The sequence below is a fragment of the Misgurnus anguillicaudatus genome, chromosome 23, assembly GCF_027580225.2.
Source record: "Misgurnus anguillicaudatus chromosome 23, ASM2758022v2, whole genome shotgun sequence".
NCBI classification, from domain to species: domain Eukaryota; kingdom Metazoa; phylum Chordata; class Actinopteri; order Cypriniformes; family Cobitidae; genus Misgurnus; species Misgurnus anguillicaudatus.
Window position 1 is genome coordinate 30,384,243 of NC_073359.2, and position 22,828 is coordinate 30,407,070.

The window sequence follows — 22,828 nt, forward strand, 5'->3', positions numbered from 1 at the left end:
GCCTAAAGGCTCATTATGCAGCTCATTATGTGAGTCTTTTGTTGCTCAGCTGTCAATCAATCCTTGTCGCATACGGCCCCTCTAAACAATCTTACCATTTCTAAATCAATATATTGTTTTATGTGAATGAGTAGGCAGAATGATTTTCACATCATTTTAAAGAAAAAACTCGACTACTAGATTCTGTTTAGAAAAGTCTTGTTAAAACATGTTTAGTATGGGTTTTGTGGACTTATATCAGTGACTTAAAAATTTTGCTTTTTAAAAAAACATGCATAAACATTTTTTCTCTCAAAAATACAAACATGTACATACATGTTGCTCATAAAATATTGTAGCCCAGTTTGTGCTGAACGCAGTGTTATGAGACACTTGCCATTATTATGTTTTAAAGCAACTGATAAAAGATCAAATGTAAGAACGTGTCACAACCTCTGACAGTGTCCCAAAATGGTTGGACCCCAGAGGGTTAAGACTTTTTAAGGACATGTAGCCACCCTGTGCACACCCAAGGTGGTAATGTGGCATGACGGAAAGCGGAGTGCCTTTATACCCATGGGTGCGTTATTTTCAAATAATTCAATTATCAATTATTGATAAGAAAAATAATCAACACCTGTGGAACATTTCTCAACCAAATCATAAAGAAATTAACAGGCCTGTGGTATATCAAGTTATAATCATTGTTACACTAAAAGATTTGAGTTACTCATATCTGACAGACACTCTGAATCTCCTGTATGTGGTTTTTCCACCTCTGGTGATCTTCAGTATATACTCTCCAGTGTGTTTCTTTCTGAAGTTATTGATGTTGAGATCTCCAGTCTGATGATTCAGCTTCAGTTTATCTCTGAATCGACCTTTATCCCCATCATATGTACTGAACATATTGTTGGCAGGATTGATTTGAGCTATGAGAATTTCTCCATCTCCAAATTCATCTCCATCTCCAAATTCATCTCCATCTCCAAATTCATCTCCATCTCCAAATTCATCTCCATCTCCAAATTCATCTCTAAATTTCCACTCTATCTTCTCAGCTCCCTGTATGTCTGTAACTTTAGTCTTCAGATCGACAGATTCTCCCTCATATATTTCCAGTTCTTCGGTTGTATCTGTAACAGCAGCAGACAGAAACACAGAAATTAAATCAATTCAGTTGATTTCAGCGTTTCCCCTACCATTATATAAGGGGGGTGCCCCGCCCTCCTAATGGCTCGACCCGCCCCCCTTGAAGGTAAAGTAAATTTGATTTGATTTTCTTTATAGTGCCAGAGAACAATTTGTAATTTTATTTAAAAAACTATATAAACTATAGCCCTCAAGTAATATGTTATTTATCTTATTTTCACAATGGCATGTCTTTTCTGTCTGTGTTTGCCCGTTTACAATTATCCAATTGAGTGCGCACATTTATATTTTACTGTTCGGCTTAATTAACTGCGCACGCTATGTGCTCTCTTACAACTCTATCATGCTGTAGCAACATCAGTAAGGCTTCAATATAAATGTATGTTAATTTGGTCAGACGATTATAAATCGTGTTTATATATCAGGATTTCAGCAGAGTTATATTTCGTTTTATGTCTGACAACAGATTATATGTAAAAAAAAAACAGGATTATTCTCTCCAACAAATGCAAAATTAAAAATTTGTTTATCATATAAATGTATTAACTGACATTGACGAACAATGAATGAGCAATGTATTTGTGTAGGCTCTGCTCTTGCCAGTACTGCTGCGCTTGTGCGTGTACACTCGCTGCGGTGGTGCATGCACTTACGCGAAGGCAATAATGTGTTTCCATTCATTATGGGGCATACCCATCAAACGCAAGTTCAACAATTTGCGCGAGTAGATTACATACAAAGTCAATGCACAGACGCAATCAGACGCGTCCTCGCACAAGGCGATGCGAATGACGCGAATTGGGCGGCGCAATTGTCGCGAAAACACACACTTTTCCCTTTAAACACGTCTTCGCGCAAGTTGAAAATATGCAACTCAAGCGAAAAAACTCAGAGCAGCTTCAAGAACGTGCACGCAGAGGTGCACCTTGTCAACAGGCAAGGCAGGCAACTGCTTGGAGCCCCGAGCAACTAGAGGGCCCCCGAGTTTGTTTCTCGGATAGCCAGCTATTCAGGTAGATGAACATAAATACTCAACATGACTGCATATCAAAATTTAGATTGGATGGAATGTTGATTGACATTGGCTTAGCCCAGTCAAAATCCAACCCAAGTGGATAACTTGCCAGTTTCGAAAATGAACGTAGCGAATGGGTGACGTTGTATCATTCAGTAGTGCTGTCGCAGTGGATCCGTACAGATCACAACCCCCACAGTTTGGCTCGCATTTGATTCGCGGATTAATATGCAAATTTTGCACGTGTTTCAAAGGCTTGCAAATGTTAACACTGAATTGATTTAAAACAATTTAACCGCAAAAAGGCGCTAAAGTGAGCAGCCCTCTGTACGCACATGTGGTTTAATGTGTCCGGTCCAGCTCCAGTCAGGCACGTGCCCAAGTGTAAATATCAAGTTTAAATTTAAGCAGTTACCTAGTGCAATCCTTTACAAAGACAATCGCGGCAAAAACGGATCTATATGCAGTGTAGTAGTTACCCAATTTACGCTTGTAAAAGCGACGACGCCGTCGCATTGTCGCGTGCACACACGTATCCATGTCCACGCGTGTCTTTGCGTTCATTCGCGCACAACCGCAATCAAAAGACGCCACGCGAGTTAGTTAGCTTACGAAAACATGATGAGACTAAAGAAAGTTTCTAAATAACAATGCTAATCCTATTTTGACTCGATCACTATTGGCTTCTGTAGCTGTACATCAGAAATGTTTTGTGCAAAGCAGGGGAAGGGAAGAAGAAAGGAGAGATGATGAGTTTAAGGGAGGTAAGACAAATTACATCCTCACCCTGTCAGGTCTCAAACATTAGAGGAAAAATCTCAGGAAAACCTTTTGTCAAGTCTATAGAATTGCATTGTTGTTGAGAAAATTAACAGATGTGTGTGTTACTGTTCTGTATTTTCAGATATGAAATTAATATTTAGTTTACTAATATTTAACTCTGGACACTAACTTACAGTTAGCAGTAACTATGACTGAGATTATTTAGTATAGCAGTCATAAAATGACTGGTTTCTTAAAATATTCTTGTAAAAATAAGTTATTTATCATTGATATCATTGTATAATGTAGAAAATATTTCTCTGCTGTCATTATTTCCAAACATGTTATGCCATTTATGCATCTAAACATGTTAATAATGTTAGGTATGATGATGATTACATTATTATGTATCTTTCGCAGTAACTGTTGCACTGTAGAATAGTGGGTTAAGCAAAGGACATTTAATAGAAGTTTTGCACACTTCTTGCACACAGGGAATTTTCTGCTTGGGGCCCCCATAGACCCTAGAATCGCCTCTGCGCGCACGCAGGATCATTTAACATTGTAGAGGAGAGGGAGAGAGATGGTGGTAAGAATGGTGCCCATGTCGAGAATACTTCATAGAAGACTAAAGTATGTCACTCATCTAATTACAGTATGTTAACTGGGTAACACTGGATATAACTCATTGTTTAGTTTAATAAAATAATAATGTATTTCGATTACACAAATCAAACCTATAGTGCTGCTGACCAGCATAGGAATCTTTATGGCTAATTTGCTGATACAGTACTGTGTGTTGTACCTTTTCTTGTTAATTAAGTCTTTTACGGTAGCATCTACGTCTAGAATTATTCAAGGAGGTGGATTCTTTTAACTTCCTTTCAAAGTTTGATCAATTGTGCATAATGATGCCATGTGCAACAAATGGATATAGGGTGTCAAAACTCATAGACTTGCATCATTAAAAGTTCAGACGCTCTTTTTAAAATATTTTGGGTCAACCTCTGGCACAGATTTAAAGCTGAAACTTATAAAATCCTATCAGAGGTCCAGAATGTCATTGAAACACACCAGTGGCTTTGCTGTCATCAGTATTAAACATGTTAACCCTCAAAGTACCCCTCCCCACAGAGCCCCCACATAACAAATCACAATTTAACCCCTGTATATAAATACCCAACCAACCAACCCCATCCCCCCCAAAGCTGTAAACCTAGGGGAAACACTGTGATTTTCCTCTATTAAGTGTTTTATTTACTGAATATAAACATCAGCTCATATGCTCATAAATTAATTTCTGTTTATTAACTCAACCTTTCAGATTCTCTATCAGTATTAAAATCTAAACACAACTATACATACACCTGTGTTTATTTCAATTTTTTTTACTAGTTTTATATATTAAGTTTATTAGTTATATATTTATTTTATTCTTCCTATTGTTTTATTCTGCAATACTTTTCATTTATGTTGGTGCTATATTGTCTTCACAAGTAGATATGTGTTTAATGGTCTCCATGTCAATGTTTTTATTAACATCACAAAAATGTTGGTAAAAATGTGTTTGTGAAAGCTCCCACTTACATGATAATACAACAAATGTTACAGGGGTTAATGTTGATGTTATTTATGGAAACAAAAGGGAAATGTTTTTATCATTTAAAACAGAATCATTCAAATAAAAACATTATAAAACATTGCTCTACTACTAAACAGTAAACCATGCAAGCATACATGAAGCAAAAATATAACACTAATACAAGTCAGCAAATGCAAACGTCTGTCAAACAGCAAAAGAAGTGAAGCCCAGCGTCACACAATGGCTTGTTGCTTTAATATAGCTACTCTATATCGCTCTGAATGCACACGCACGCAGACCTCTTGGTAACTATCAAGGTAACATGCTGTACATTGCACTTTTTTCCCATCCTGCCATTATCTGCTTTAAAAATAATAATAAATGTGAATAAAATCATGTTTAACAAAATTTGCCATACATGGTGATTAATATTAATAACATTATAAATGTTAAATACTGTATTCTCCAAAGTTTAGCATTTCTGCACAAACACTGGTAAAGTGATATTCCTGTTAAATAGTGGGTGATAGTTCACCCACAACTTAACAACTTTAACGTTCACCCTGTTTACTGTATGTCTGTCTTCAATTTATTGTTGCTTTATTTACATTAAAGCTCACGTAACACACGCTGTTTCTGCATTTCTGATGTTAATCTGGAGTACCTATAGAGCAGCACGACATCCTTTATATCTCCGAAGAGTCCCTAGTTCAACCAGATCTACAAAAGAAAGACCAGCTCTACAGAATCTTTCTGATAACGTACGAAAAAATGAAGAAGGAAGAGCCACTACCGCAGGAGGAGCGAGCACGAGTCATGCAACACTATACAACACTGTTTTAACTTATGATTCACTACATGTTCGTGTCATTTATATAATATACACACGCCTATTTCCAACATAAGACAGAAGTCTTACTTACCACGTGTAACTCGTCATGACCCGGTTTTGAAAATCCACAGCATCAAACACACACGCAAAACTCCGCTGCTCATCCGGATAATAAACTATCTCCATTGTTTCCATGAGGCTGGATGTTTTCTCCTTACATCCAAAAACACACTTCTTCTTGTGCCATTGTTGACTTTTGAAATTAAACAAAGCTGAGTGGCGTGATAAGCTGTTAGCAAGCTCTAGCGTCTCCCGCTGACTGACGGCTGGGCGGGGTTTTTTCGAGACACCCCTCGCTGCAGCCTGCAGCGCGATGACGTAGTGGATTAATCCAATACGTAGTGGATGTTCAAACACGCATGCGCAGTGAATATAATATTACGCGCATGCGCGGTGCTATGTTGTTGTTGATGAACAATCGCACGTGCTTTGGTATTTCAAGAAGAATCTGCCGAAAAACGAAGGATTATTTAACAACAGTGATTGTATAAAGGTAGGTAATTAATCTTTATTTACTGATTTGTTGTTTCAACATGTATAGTCTTGTGTAACGTTAGTGTTATGTGTCCGAAGCGGTATAAAGGTGACTTAATATGCTAACAGCGATTCTCATTTTAATCATAACGTTACTTCAGAACATAATGCCACGCGTGGACAGACTGTAGGTCTAATGTAAAACTAACCTGATTTTGCTAGGCTAACTAATGCTTTTTTTAGGCTAACTAATGCTATTGCATTGTTCTAGATGAATGTTTTTTAAAGGACAGTTGCCCAGTAATAGGTGCACATACTGTAACCAGTGCCACTTAATCTTAAATTAATACATCTGGATTGGATTTTTTATAAAAGAGACTTAGTACTTGTATGTTAACAATCCTTTGCATTTTTATTTGAAAAGTTCAACTTACTGAGATTTGACTGTTTTTTTGTAGATTTGACTGGATTTGGCAAGATGCCCTTGCTCATTAAAGAAGATGGAGATGTGGCTTTTATCAGACTGTTGACATGCCAGCTTTTTCACTATGTTGTTAGTAAAGCATCTTTCAGAGAAAAGGCTCATGTAGTCTGGCTTGACAGTAAGTTATTTAATTTAAAAAAAATTCCATAGCTCAATTAGAGCATTACACTATTAGCAAATATCATCAGGTAACACACATACTAATTAAAACATGTCACTGTAAGTCACTTTGGATAAAAGCATCTGCCAAACGTGTAAATGTAAGTGTGTGTGTGTGTGTGTGTCTGTGTGTGTCTGTGTGTGTGTGTGTGTGTGCTTATAGTAACAGTGTTTTTATTCTAATTTCATATAAAGTATCCCTAGATTTAGACTATACATTTGTTAATTTTTAATATTTACTTCTCTTTCTTAAAATAGGTGTTGTCAACTGGAACACATTCTCCGGGGTGTAGAGATTTATTTACAAACTGTCCACCAGGTCGAGTTGGAGGAAGGGTGTCCCAGGGATGAATTGTTCATCTATTCTGCATCAGTAAAGCAGTGGTGGCGTGGCACTGACTTTAAACTATTTAAGATCAAACTGTGACAAAAGCTTTACCTGTGCTGACTGCAGTCAGTTATATGTGACCCTGCCTGTGAAAAAACAGGATAAGTCTTGAAATGTAATTATGATATAATGAGCATCAAAGTGTTATTTTCATTACTTTCACATTGATTTTGACATTTGACATGATTTTACTCAGTCAACCCCACACACCCAGCCAACTTTTTCTTTGAACTTTTGCCCTTTGGCCGGCGCTACAAAGCACTGAACACTATAAACAACAGTTTGTTCCTCAGGTTATATACCTAAACAATTAAAGCACCCATAACTTCCACACCTGTCATAACTGTATATTCACCACATACTGTACATCTGAAACTACCATTCTAAACTATGCTACTGTAAATATCACCTATTATCTATCTGTACAACAACAGCATCTGAACATCCATACAGGCATCACTACACACAATTGTAAAAAAGGAGAATATATATATACATATACTTATATATACTTACTGTACCATGCTGCTTATTTAAATTATTTTTGTTTTTATATTACTAGTGTGTTATTGTCTTTAATTTAACTTAGTCATTCTATTTATGTCCGTAACATGTCACCAAGACAAATTCCTTGTATGTGACAAAAACATACTTGGCAATAAAGCTGATTCTGATTCAATATTAAAGATATCAATGTTTTTTTTACAGAATGTTGTTTACATTATGTAGAATGAGTTAATGTAGAAAACAGTAAATCACAGAAAGATGACTAGCTGAGTTTTCACTAAGTTCATGTTTAGGCCTAATGTTTATTGTTAAAATGTTTTAATATTTGCAGTCACTGATCATCAGTGAATTGAACAAGCTGTGGGGTAAAAGTTAAATAAACAAACAACTTAAATAAATGACAAGTTATTTTTGTTTCCATTTAACAGTAACTTGAATAGATATATATATAATAGAATATTTTTTAAATAACTTCAATACAACACTCAAATAAATGATTGATTAAAACGTTACATGTATCATTGCTAATATACCTTATCTTGTTGTTTAAAGATGATTGTTTAATACATCTTAACATTACCACATGTTAAGATAATACATTACACAATGCTAAAAATGTAAAATGAGTTTACAGTCCCTTACGAAAATTAACCATGGTTTTATTGTGGTAAAAGTGTAGTAACCATAGTTTTTGGTGTGATTATCAGCAAAACCATGGTTTTACTACACCAACTATTGTTTTTGAAAACCACGGTTATCAAAACTATTGTTATTTTGTAGTTACCATGGTTTTACTACAGTACCATGTTTTTTTTTTTGTTTTAACTGTAGTAAAACCATGGTTAATTTTCGTAAGGGGTAACGTTAGCCTACTCATTCAATACGATCAGCTTTTATGGATAAATTATGTGAAAATAACTGCACTGAACACGCGAAAATTGTTTTATTTTGCACGTGGGTATCCACGTAAACTTATTAACTAATCTAGGACAACAGCACGTTTATCGGCATTTGACGGCAAGCGTGTTAATGTTTGTGTTTAAATACACAACCGAGCACTGGATTTGGATTTATATTCACTGCGCATGCGTGTTTGAACATCCACTACGTACTGGATTAATCCACCACGTCATCGCGCTGCAAGCTGCAGCGAGGACTTCTTGGTTTTTTCGGGGGAAGTTTTCCAGCAGAAGCCCATATAAAGAAGTGATACGTATCGAAAACCCCTGAAACGTCAGTTAGAACTGTAATCGAAAAAACTAGCCGAAACTTGTACGAACCCTGAAGTGCATTCGGCACAGAAATACTCTGAAACACGCCCAACTGCGGTTTTGACACTTTGCCTACGTTTAGCATGAGGAAACAACTCTATAACTTGTTAATAAGTCAGAATGCTTGAAATACCATTAAACCACTATCACGTGGGTGCTTGAGACACGAGATATATTCCATCTATAAAACTTTATTTGATGTGGTTTGTATAGACCTTTTGCGAGTAGACGTTACAGTTACATCACTGCAAACTGTGCGCGCAATGTGGCAGAAAAACAGTGGAAATGAATTAGACACGAGTGAAACGAACAGTATAAGGGCGCAGTCACACCAAAAGCGATTTAAACGCTTGCAAATGCAAGGCGCGACGCACTGCCTTTTTTAAAAAAGAGCAGTGCGGCGCGGCTTTTCATATTGCTAAGCAACCACCGAGTCAGCTGTCTTGTCAATCAAATATTGAAGCGTGCGCTCTTTTGCTGTTAACTGTCATATTAGCAGAAACTTTAAAAAGAGGACGCTTGCTCTGACCTTGTTTGAGGGTGAGAGGTGCACAAACACGCAGGAGAGAGTGAGCGAGTGGAGTCCGGTTCTTCAAAGCAACTGTAAACTTCACTCACCACAACGTAAGGCCCACCTCTCCCCTCATTCGATTGGACAATGGAAGACGCGAATGACGTCAGGCGCTTCTCCGCTCTCAGCGCTCCTTCAAAAACACGTGCGCGGCAGGCAACAGAAAACCGCAAGGCGCTCGGCGCGCATAAACAGCGCGCAAACGCGCCCTGCCCATAGAATATCATTCAAAAAAGGCGCCTGCAACTGCCATAAACGCTTTTGGTGTGACTGGCCCCTAACTCACTAGTAAATGTCTTGTTGTGCTGTTGAGTGTGGCATGGCAAAATAAAGATGACCTTCATTTTTATAGTATACCGTCGTCGAAGACACCATTTGAAGATAAACGTAGGTGTTTATGGTGGCAACAAGCCCTTAAAAAAGACAGACTGTAGTAATGAAATCATCTGAAAATCTTTTAATAATTAGAATAGAAAATAATAGAGAAGATATCCAGAGTTCTGTCGAAGTCTGTTCCCTCATGTTACGTTTATAATTTATTTAGAAAGATTAAATATTTGAATTAGTTCATAATATCAATAATATCACCATTTATTAAAGTTTTCATATTTTTTCGTTTTCTATTACTTCTTTTTACCTTATATCTTAGCCTATGTCTTCTTCCTGTTTGTTCTAAATTATGATGTTTACTAATAAATATATAAACATAGCACACACACACATGATGTAAAGTGTTAATAACATATAAACAGGCCTATACAAATTTATTTGTATGTAAACATAATAGTTTTATAATAGTTTTAGAGCAAACATAATAGAAATAATAGAAAACAGGAAAATAATGAAATATTTAATAAATGATATTATATATAATTTTATAATATATATTATATATATCATATATATATATATATATATATATACACATGAGAGTATTGCTTTTATATGTACTTTAGCGATTCATACTGTAAAAATAATTGATTTACCAATAAAGAACAATACATATACATGCATGCCCACATATCATTTAAACATTTAATTTATCTAAAAAAATAAACGTAACGTGGTGAAAACGCTAAGAAACATTACACTAAAGAGAAACATAGGGGAAAGAGACTTCGACAGAACACCGGATCCATAAAAATCACAGTTTAACGCTAAAACACTTCACATCGCTATTGCAGAGCTGTCACTTTCTGACACCAGTTGAGCTCCACCCACAAAAAACGTCATCGTTGTTTGCAAACACGCAAAAGGTCTATATGAAGTTTTATTTTATTGACAATTATCAAGAGCGCGTTATTGCAGAGCGCATTTAATCTGCTTCACACAAATGTCAATTGGATTCTCTTCACTGTCAATTGGATTCTCTTCACTTAACTTTCCGTTTTTATTTGGCTAAAACTGGATGCTCTCCCCCATGGTAAAATCATGGTACTTTTTTGTAAGCGCTCATTTATAAATGATGCTCATTTACAAATTAGAAGTAATGTTAGCGCATCTTGCGGTCAAGTGCATGTTATGAAACGGAGCCTGCGAGATCGTCTACTTCATAGGATTAAGCTAATTTATTATTTCACCTTTGCACATCCACCCTGACCAGTTTAACTTAGGGGTCAGACGTCTTGACTTCCCGTTTAAAAAAATTGTCAGAAACTGCGGGTGGAGGAAGGAGATCACACGGGATTTTGTGGTTCCGTTGATAGCAGACTCTTGTTACTGATTGGCCATACGACTTGTCAATCATCCCCACTTTCTATTTGGTCATAGATATGTACACTAGATGTCGCCTTGGGGTTCTAAGCATGCGTTAAAACCGCCGCCATCTTGAAACAGGGGTCTTGCCATAGGAAGTAGCTAGGTAATGCTGCTATCTCCGCCTGTAATTTGAATTCATGGACGATGCCGGACTTTTGTGCTGCGTATGGATGTTAGGCCTACCAGCACTATGCATTGTAGTTAGAAAAAGTAGATTTTCATTTTATCAAAACTTTAATAATTTATTTTTCGACTCAATGCTTAATACATGTCTGACTGTGAAACCCTAGGCTAATGACTTCTCCAAGAGCTAATTGGAGCCAGGAGTCAGCCAACCTGGGGTCCAATCAATGTGATGAGATTGGATGTGTTGATTAAAGCTGCCCTGTCCAATAAAAAACACACACCAGTTTTGAGTTTGCTGTTCTGAAGAAGCATTGTCTGATGTGATCCATGCCTCACACAAAAGAGCTCTCAGAAGACCTACAATCAAGAATTGTTGACTTACATAAAGCTGGAAAGGGCTACAAAAGTATATCTTAAAGCCTTGATGTCCATGTGTCCACGGTAAGACAGATTGTCTACAAATTAAGAAAGTTCAGCACTGTTGCTACACTCCCTAGGCGTGGTCGTCCTGTAAAGATGACTGCAAGAGCATAACGTAGAATGTTCAATGAGGTGAAGAAGAATCCTAGAGTGTCAGCTAAAGACTTACAGAAATCTCTGGCACATGCTAACATTTTTGTTGACAAATCTACAATAAGGAAAACATTAAACAAGAATGGAGTTCATAGGAGGACACCACGAGGAAGCCACTGCTGTCCAAAAAAAACATTGCAGCACGTTTGAAGTTTGCAAAAGAGCACCTGGATGTTCCACAGCACTACTGAGAGTCCTGACCTCAACCCGATTGAGATCCTGTGGCATGACCTCAATAGAGCGATTCACACCAGACATCCCAAGAATATTGCTGAACTGAAACACTTTTGTAAAGAGGAATGGTCCAAAATTTCTCCTGACCGTTGTGCAGTTCTGATCTGCAACTATAGGAAAGGTTTGGTTGAGGTTATTGCTGCCAAAGGAGGGTCAACCAGTTATTAAACCCAAAGGTTCACATACTTTTTCCACCCTGCACTATGAATGTTTACATGTTGTGTTCAATAAAAACATGAAAACGTATAACGTTTGTGCAGTATTAGTTTAAGCTGACTGTGTTTCTCTATTTTTGTGACTTAGATGAAGATCAGAACACATTTTATGACCAATTTATGAAGAAATCCAAGTAAGCCCAAAGGGTTCACATACTTTTTCTTTCAACTGTATTTACCAAGCTATGGCTCAGAGGGTCAGACTGATCTTGCAGGATCTTCCCAGGACCATTTGGAAGACTCACCAGGATGGCCTCGGCTTTATATTAATCCGGATAATAAAAGTCTATCTCTTAAAATCAAAACCTAAGACTGAAGAGTGTTTCATTTGAGGAAAAGGAAAACCACAACATAATCAGCAGGATAATGTAAAGACAGCAGGTTGTTATCGCAAAATAAGCCCTTTCAAGTGTGATACAAGTCCCTCCTCATCACATTGTCATCACCAGATTGTTGTTGATGCACCATTCTGAGAGTTCAGCCACCTCCTCTCAGACTCATTACTAGAGCCCGACCGATATGCATTTTTTGGGGCCGATGCCGATACAGATATTAGGGAGTAAAAAAAGACCGATAACGATATATCGGCCGATATTCTTTAGGTGCATATTATAGTACAGTACACATATACTACAGTATATTATACTACTACAGTACTGTACATAGAATACACTATACATTAACAGAATATACTATATATAAATACTTTTTTGTAATGATCACATCACTCACAAATGTGGTGAACAAACACTTAAAATGACGTGATAAAGATATGTAATATAGGCAGGTGTGTTTTACAAGTTAACAATAAACTATATTATCCAAAATGATTCTGATATAAGTGCACAAAACAGTAAACTTGACTTATTATAAATAACTTTAAAACACAAACAAAACAAAATACATATAACTTAAATCATTGTCAGTTTTAATGAGAATAATGTTATATTGGGCTTATTTTAAAAAATAGAAACTTATAAAGTCATTGTTTATTAGCTTTACAGTAAGTTATACTTCACAAAATTAAATAGAAACTTACCGTTCAGACGACAATGCTTGACTTACTGACAATATAATGATGTAGGCTTATGTTTAATGTACTGCACAACGTTTTTATAACACGAACCCACAGTGTTCTGTCGGGACTTTAAACTTTTATAAAACTAAAGCGTCTACACCCTCGCTAAATTAACAACACAAGCAGCTGTACTCCCACAGACTGCGCGTCAGTTTAAGCGCGTCCTTTCTCCGCCTCGTGTCATTTCTCCCGCTTGCGTTTTAAACAACTCGCAAGTGGACAAAAGAGACGGATTAAAAACACCAAAACTAAACGGGAATGTGTCTCTCTCGCCCACTTATAATCCAATCGACCAAAGCGCGTCTTAATACCAGGTGTAAAATGTTGTGAAGAAACCGCGTGACTGCCGCCACCTGAACTGAGAGACTGACTGAAGTGAAAGGGGTTGGGGATTGGCTGGTGTCACTCCAGTGAGTGACCTGGGTCGCCATTAGCAACCAATAGGGCGCGCTCTGCTGGCCAAACAAGTACTTACATCTTTCAAAAGCATTTAATGTTTTTTGAAAGGGACGTTCATATCGGCTTCATATCTGCGGCTTATACGTCGATACAGATATATCTGCGACATGCTCATATCGGCCGATAAAATCGGCAAAACGATAAATCGGTCGGGCTCTACTCATTACCATTTGATATTAATCCCACCACAGTGGTGTCATCTGAAAATTTTGGGGCGCACTCACACTATCCAAACCAAACCGCATTTGGTTAATCACGCCCTGGCCGGCTTGCAGACAGACACACATGACAGACTGACTAAGCAATATGTTAGGCATGTGAGAGGGCTGTGTGTCATCGCACACTAAAGAACTCAAAATAAAAAAAACACAGACTTAACATTACAATGGGCTCCAGTGTTAAGAGAGCGCTTTACTTCCTGATTTCTTCAAAACAATCGCATCCTAATGACGATCAAAGTACAGTGTGAGTGCATGCTTTTAGGGGAGTGGGGCGCAATCGTGCTGGGGCACGGTTTGGTTGGGATAGCCCGAATCAGCATCAATACCTTCCTGTGCAATTGGCTGATGGACGTTCTCACTGGAACACCACAGGCAGTTCTGATCTGCAACAAAATATCCAGCTTTATAACATTGAACACAGGGGCCACTCAAGGATATGTTCTCAGCCCCTAGATCTTCACCCTAGTAACTCACGACTGCATACCAATGCACAGCACCAACCTCTTTATAAAGTCTGAGGATGGTACAACTGTGGTAGATCTTTCTTAGAACACCAACACTACATCCTTGGTTAAGAAAGCACAACAGCTTCTTCATTTCCTCCGCAAACAAAAGGTGTACTCGCATTATGTGAACCATACTGTAACCAGCTAAGTTTGACCCCAATAAACACTTCGTTTGGCTAGTGTGATCGCTCTGTACTATACAGGGTATGGAATGCTTAAGCGTACCCAAGCATAACCAGGTATACTTTACATAGGTTGTCTTGGGTACGGTTCACTTGATTTGGGTGCGAGGTATGCACGCCAGAATGCAGAACTTCAGCTGTCACTGTAAAGCACTCAGATTTGAGCAGCACAAGTATATACAGCCACATGTCGCTGCATTCCAAATGATCCCAGATAACAGAGGTGTGGTTGATACAGTAGCGCCGCTCCCTATAAATGCACAAATCCATTATATTGTTACCAGTGTTGTGCAAGTTACTGAAAATTAGTAATTAGTTACAGTTACTAGTTACTTCTTTTAAAAGTAATTGAATTACTCTACCAGTTACTGTATATCAAAAGTAATTAGTTACTAGGGAAAGTAACTTTTAAGTTACTTTTATGTCTGCTTTTTAAATGAAAATATGAACAGTACTGAACAGTCAAACAATAACATGATATGGATGGGTTATTTTACACGTAAGACTCTAATATATCACATACTGTAGGAGCCTATTTTGCTTTAGATTGAACCTTTGAATATTTTTGTTAGAAATTATCTTAATATTTAAGCTTAGTTTATTTATGTATATCATTTAGACAAATATTCTGTGTGTTTACATTGAAAATATACAATGTGTTAAAATTGTGTACTGTCTCGTGTCATATTTTTTAAAATAAATTATCATTTTAATAAGTCAGAAACGTCTCAGCTGTGTCCTGCTGACAGGCGCGGTGGGCGTGCTGCAGCTGACGCAAATTATGGGTTAATGTCAACTGTCGAGAGGGCATTATTGTTGCCCAAAGTAGCTTACATTAAAATGATGCGCGAACCTCTCAGCTGGCGGGTTTCATTTGATTTCGTGTGCATTCAGGAATGCGCTGAATTTCTCTCCGCTCTTGCCCTGAGAATGTGCACGCAATATATATCTCTCCAATCACTTCCATGCAATTGTTGTATCTTTCCCGAAGTGTGTATGCGCTCAGACTGCGTCCTCTTGTGCATTCGCAAATCCATCTCGCGCGCTCTCTGGGAGGTGGCGCTTTGGTCCGCAGCGCTCCGATGAACGCGCGCACGTCTCCACAAACGGTCGCAGCCGAAATCTACCCGCATTTGGCGGGTGTTAATGTCAAGCCCTGCATACATTCAATGCATTGTTTAGTGTTGCTGCAGAAGGCTACACGTGTCAAAGCAGTAGTGTTTAAGTGCCAGCAGATCGCGATTCACATTTTAAACACGATCGCTTGAAATGCATATAACTTTACAAACATAAACAGGATTATTAGTGACCTGACTTTAAACAGATGACTGAGCGCGCAGCTCTCTGCACGGAGAGCGGCGCCACGATCCAGCTGATATTTTAAACGTGAGGGATAGTTTGCCTCCGCTCGCTTGAAAAGCATAAAACTGAACAAATACATGAGGATTTCTACTTTGTGTGCGAGGCGCAGCTGCTTATGACGCGTCGGATTAATGACTCAAAACGAAATAACAGAAATGCGGCACACTAATCGATCTCCCTCGATTATCTTGTTTTTGCAATCGAAATGTGCAAAAATCGAAATTGAAATCGAAAAACGATTAATTGCACAGCCCTAATACAACCTGTTTTTACGTTTTAAGGTTTTTGCCTTATACATCAGATTAGACACATTTAATTTTAGGAATTTGTAAATGTAGAAACGGTTTCATAAACATTTATGGTTTTAAAAATATTTTGGATCATCTTCCCCCACCCCCACCCTTACCCTAAACCCAACCACTTCTCAGCCATATATACACAACACACAAGTAAAAGTACAGTCAGGTATTTATTGCATAAAACAGTATAAAAGTATTACAAACCATTCGCGTTGCAAACCTTGCGAACTGAAGCCATACGATTACTTTATATGAAGAACTCTTGTCAGGATTCTGCAGGAATCTTGTTTAGTATTAATATCTAGTTCATTGTGGCAGGATTCTGACAGTACCATGTTTTGTGTGGGAAAGCGTGGTCTTAGTTTTGTTATATTAGACCACGTTTTTCCCGTGTCTTGTGACTTTTTCCCCGCTCCCTTGTATTCTCTTGTCATTGTGTAGTCGTCATTTCCCCCCGCTCCCTTGCAGCCTCTTGTCTTTGTTTTAGTGTTAGTGTCTAGTGTGATCTGGTTTTTGTTGTTGTTCACATATATATGTATTTATTAATATAGATGAATATATGTGTTTATATTTATTTATTTATGGATTTATCTTGTCTTGTCCCTGCTCTGTTTTTCCTTGTTGTTTTGTGTTTAGTTCACAGATTCATGTGCGTGCCTCTCACAGGTGTTCCTGTTCTGTGTGATTCCCTCTCTGCGTCATCCTCACCGCTTGTAATTCTCCAATCGGCAGTAGTATAAAGTCTCTCTCTTAGGGCTGGGTATTGTTAGGAATTTCACAATTCGATTCGGATTCTTGGGGCTTCGATTCAATTCGATTCAATACGATATTGATTTGTTTGCTTCAATATCGATTCAATAATAAGTAGATACACAAGTAATTAAGTACCTGAGTAGCCTATATTTTAATTTTAGCTTTTGGTGCAGACTTGAACGGAATGCAGCTGCTGTTTGCCATCTTGCTGTTTTGGTAAAGCATGTTTTGGTAAAGCGTGTCTTGTACAACGCTGAACGCTCTCACTAGAGCAGGGCTATTCAGTAAGTTTGTCATGGGGGCCAGTTCATGAAAAGCATCTCATATGAGGGGCCGAAGATATATCAGTGATTATGACTACATTTTCCTATATTTAAACTGCATAACAACAAAATCAGTGCATTGTACAGTAGGCTTTTTCTACAAACATGTATTTTCAAACTGCATACAACAAAATTAGTGCATTGTAAGATGTCCAAGTAGGCTTTTTCTACATCCAGACATGTTCATATGTTGTATTTTAAAACTGCATAACAACATAAGTGCACTGTAAGATGCCAGAGAAAGCTTTAATTTACATTTAAAGGGGTAAATAAGAGCCATATCACACTCATTGAGAATTTAACTTATTTACTCACTTTAGTACAAAGTTTACAATATGCAACATAACATTGTTTTATGCTGTTTTTGTCAAAGCTAATTATTTCACTACCCATATTTAAACTACACCAGCCATCTTAATAATTGGCAAACATTAGTCTAGCTTCTAATAAGAGAAATTATACTTTTAGATTTCGCTAGAGCAGTAAAATCAGGTGTATGTTTGTCAGTAGATACGCGTTCAGTGGTGCAGGTGTTGGGCGCGATGGGTGATTAATTGTTACTAATCATTTCAATGCGTTTCCTTTATTAAGACATCTAATGTCATTGTGGATAAGCAAGTCATCATCGAGCCGACATATCAAACAACAACTGTCGGAAAAGGCGGTTTTGTAAATACAAGAAGTTAAAACAGGCATAGAGTCAGTGGTTTCACCACTGTCAGTCATCACGTCTTGATATGCGGGCGCGAGCGGCTCGCGTTGGACCAAAGCGCAAATATAAACACGTGACACAGCTGCTCGCGCCAGTCACGTGACTCGCGTCACTGTAACAGATGCACGCTCATCAACTCGTAACTGTAGGGCCCGTTGTCCAACTACATTTATTTTAATTCTACATTTATTTATTCTAGAGATGTCTTTTTCACAGACTACATAAAGGGCCGGATCAAATTACCTCGGGGGGCGGGCGCTAGAGTGTTGCCCACCCACAGCGCCGCCACTGGCCGGTAGGCTGAATCGATTCATAGGATTTGATGAATCGATATTGAATTGAGGAAAAAATAATTGCAATGCATTGATTAATCGATATTTTTAACCAGCACTACTCTCTCTTCCCTTCAGTGTTTTCAGTGTCTGATGTCTTTTGATGAATGTCGCCGTATCTTGTCTTGTCAAGTTTTCTTATATATATATATATATAGGTCATTGTTATTTGCTGTTCGCTATTTCAGAGATTCAGCTGCTGTTTGATCTCCTGTGGATGTTTAGTTCTCCGCTGTGGATTTACAACCTGCTATTGGATTTATAAAGACTATATTCCCCCAGAGACTTTTTCCATCTGTTTTGGAACTCACGGCAAGCAGCAGAGTTTTTGGCCTTAAGGATTTGCCCGGTTGCGGGTTTCTAATGACTGTTTCTCTGTATGTCTATAGATTGCCGTGGAGCCTGTTGAAAGCCCGTCTGGCTCAGCCATCAGCCCACCTGTCTCTCCACCTGTGGTTTCCCGCTGCAGAGGCTTGGTAATTCGGTTGGTCTCTCCCCGGTGGTAGGGTAGAGAGTGCCCGATCGTTCAGGCTTCTATGCTGCGGCGCGCACAGGAGTGGCCTACGTGCCTCACCCCACATTGGGGCTTTCCCAGTTCATCCTGCGCCCGCGTCTAGAGCCGGGGTTTCCCGTGCCAGTGTCCAGAGCCAGGGATTCTCTCTCTCTCTCTTTTCTCCAACGGCAGCCCCCTTTTTCTTCTATTTTGTTGTCAAATAAAAGTACCTTTTGCATTGGGATCCTGACTCTGTCGTTCCTTACAACTCTGTGATCAAAACGCACAGTCAGATCTCATTCAAACATAAACCAGCATGACGTAATCGGTCACAAGAGCCACACGAGAGCCAATGCCTTTTCACAATCATGCATGAGTATGGTATGGAAGCTGAACGGAGACGCGCAACGCTGAGTATTATTTTTCAATATATTTTTTTTAAATATAAACTTTAACCAAACAACCACCATTTCAACTGGCTTGTAAACGTGAGCTACACGATTTTTTTGGCGTTTGATGAAAATAAATTTTTTGATGAAATTATATTATATATGACACATTACATGCTGGAAGGCACACTTTGTGACCTAAAGAGTTGTCTTCTGTTCCTTTGCGACAGTGCTGCAGTGCTTGTGGGCTTTAGTGGCGCTAGATTTGAAAAATACATGTCTAGCACCCCTTGTGTGCCTTTAAATGTATATATATATATATATATAACTGTGTGTTAACACTTTAGTTAGGTTTTGTTTACTGTAGCATGGTTCATATCTTAGGTATGAAATTATTATGCAATGTGATCTTAAACCCATGTCTTGTCTAGTATTAAATTAATCTACTTTTCATTTCCTAATCATTGTTATGTATCATATTACCATAAGCAGCATCAATTTCATTTAATATTGATTCGAAGAAATATTGAAACAAACTTTTATCATTATGCAACCACACAAATGTGGTGTCTGGAAAGAACAAAGGTTTGTTTTCCCGCGTAATCGATCACTTCGCACATTGGTCATTCACCTAAAATAGGCTCGGCGCGTGAAAGGTCAAAACGGCCTATCGCCCAAATTCATCTTTGCTCAGTCACTCAGTTGCGTAGTTACTCAGGTAACCCGTCAGTGCAGTTTGGAAACTCGCTGAGACTCACACAGAGTCCCTCAAATTCTTCATCTTTACTCTGAGCCCTGTCTCACTCTCTTTGGGACAGTTTTCCTGGCTTCTGCATTTCAGCCGAGTTTGGACAATCTACGTGGAACAATCCGCCCTACGGAACAACCTAACAGACTCTGTCATCTTATGAACACACCTGGATTCTCTCTCTCCCTCCCTGCTCGCACCCGCGCGGATCAGAAACTTCGCACCGCATCACAAAGAGCCAAATGCAAGTATCCACTTGTTTCTTGTTTGTGTTTAAGCTTATTAATCGCTACAAGTTGAATCGCTACAAGGTGATACCTTTTTGTAAAAGCTGTGTGTCTCAATCAGTTCCCTAGCTCCCTAGGTTGTACATCAGTATAATGTGTACAAGGGCACTGGTCCGGTGACATGACTATTAAAACACGCTGTGAGACACCACCACTGATATTTATAAGCAACATACAGAAAAGACATCTCTGACTTTACTGCAAAACTCCACACCAGGGGTGTCCAATACGTTGATCGCGACCAGTCGATCGCAAAGGCAATGCCGGTAGATCGCATATACATTAACTGTGTATGCTACTCCACGCCTCCACGAGCTTCGGAAAACAGAGCGCGAAATTGGAACATGCAAGTTTCTTTGAGTTGCTGTGCCTTTCTTCTCAAATGTGTTTTGATAAATCTTACGCTGTCCACTGCAGCTCAGTCGTCTAACTTTTGAAATTTACCAGGATGCGCATTTTTGCCTTCATGCAGGAGTTGATCCACGCGCACGGTCACTGTGTGTGCGCGCGTACGAGAGAGAGAGAGAGAGAGAGAGAGAGAGAGAGAGAGAGAGAAAGAGAGAGAGACAGAGAGAGTGATATGCTTGTTGTCATTTTCTAGTTTGTTTCACAAAACCGCATCTACACTATTTTAAGAAGTGCTCGACATGTACTCCAGGATTTTTTTAACTCCTCAAAAAAATAGAGTAATGGTGACAGCCCTAAATTCAACGTAGAGATATATGCAGTAAAGTCCTAACACACATTTAAAGTGTTATTAAAACATTTAACTGTTTTTAGCAGGTAGAACTCGTTAGGGCTGAAAGATACATTGAATTTTCATCGTCATCGCGATATGAACTCACGGGATGAATACATCGCAACAGTCAGCCTTGACACGATGAATGAAGGGAAAACGGTAAGCGCATGTAATAAACGTTTGACCTATCACGTTTAGTCCTGAAGACATGTGCTGCGTCCCAAACCGCATACTTCCATACTATATAGTAGGCGAAAAGCATTACTTCTCGTACTCTTTGCCTACTATATAGAATGGAAGTAGGCGGTTTGGGACGCAGTGATGATTTGCGCGTTCATGCTATTAGGCCAATCAGGGGAACCCCCAAGTCAGCTACGCTCAGATTGATTTGTGAGGTGTCAGTTGCAATGCTGTGCCTGTTAGCAAAAACGATGGCAGAGGAAGGAGAGAAGAGTGAGGAAAATGTGTTGTAAGACGAAGACCTTGTGGTGAAAAGGAACAGCACTTAAGCTATATCATGGAATTATTTTGGATTTAGGAGAGATGACGCCGCAAACACAGGCACTGTGGAAGTGGTGATTCACATATTGCGTCTATTGTGCGCTCAAGTTCATTATTTCAAATGTAGGCGCACAGTATGTGCGCTCTGGAAGTGCCGCGGCTCGCACGCGGTGCGACACGCTAGTTTTTTCCAGGCTTTTCAAAAACATTTTAACTTTTCAGATTGACACAATCGCAGCGTGCAGGTCATGTGACAATAACCTACGTGTCTAGCGTTTTCCACACGTTTTTAGGCCAGACATGTGAATGGCCCCTAAAACATGAAAAAATATAAAATATTTATCGCAACTAGCATCGTCATCGCAACATTAAACAATGTCACCGCACATCACAACTTTTCCTTACATCCTGCAGCCATAGATCTTGTCGGCTTTATCATTTTATAAGTAGATCATCACACAAAAAAGTCTGGACACCCCTGCTCTACACACAAATAAATCCCTTAATTTCTCAGTGCTTACACCATGTGGTCATATGGAAAACACTAGCATTCAATACTGTTCACGCAAGTCAGCACAGCTTAGGCTCAATTAGTAAACAATTATCAAGGTGGAAACACTAAGGGTCAAAATTGAACACATCAATCAGATCCTTCAATAGATAGATGAAAGGGCCTGAATCAGTTCACTGATCTTTGGTACAATGGATCCATAGAGAAATGAAGGACTAGGTCAAGGAGGAGGAAGAGGGAGACTAGGAGGAAGATAAGGAGGAAGAAGAAGAGGAAGAAGGAAGAAGAAGAAGAGGAGGAAGAGGAGGAGGAGGAGGGGGAGGAGGAGGTGAAGAAGGAAGAGGACTTGGTGAAAGAGTAGGAAGCGGAGTAGGACGTGGTGAAAGAGGAGGGAGAAGAAGGGCAAGGTGACAAGCAGAAATTATTTACAGTAATAAGTGCTTCTATTTCTGTAGGACACAGAGACGACCACATGGTGGAGGCAGACTTAGGGGCCAGTCACACCAAAAGCGCTTTAAACGCTTGCAAACGCAAGGCGCGACTCACTGCCTTTTTTAAAAAAGAGCAGTGCGGCGCGGCTTTTCATATTGCTAAGCAACCACCGAGTCAGCTGTCTTGTCAATCAAATATTGAAGTGTGAGCGCTCTTTTGCTGTTAACTGTCATATTAGCAGAAACTTTAAAAAGAGGACGCTTGCTCTGACCTTGTTTGAGGGTGAGAGGTGCACAAACACGCAGGAGAGAGTGAGCGAGTGGAGTCCGGTTCTTCAAAGCAACTGTAAACTTCCCTCA

At 38.8% G+C, this 22,828-nt stretch overlaps 1 protein-coding gene and 1 long non-coding RNA gene across 2 annotated transcripts in view; one reads left to right on the top strand and one right to left on the bottom strand.

Moving 5' to 3' along the window:
- The window catches only part of LOC129453464 (uncharacterized), a 127,753-nt gene that overhangs the window by 21,518 nt on the left and 83,407 nt on the right, over nt 1–22,828 (bottom strand). The gene's annotated exons all lie outside the window — the stretch shown is intronic.
- On the top strand, nt 5,695–7,573 carry LOC129438639 (uncharacterized). Its single transcript, XR_012365882.1, has 3 exons — nt 5,695–5,875; nt 6,315–6,458; nt 6,758–7,573. It is a non-coding gene; the product is annotated as an uncharacterized lncRNA (long non-coding RNA).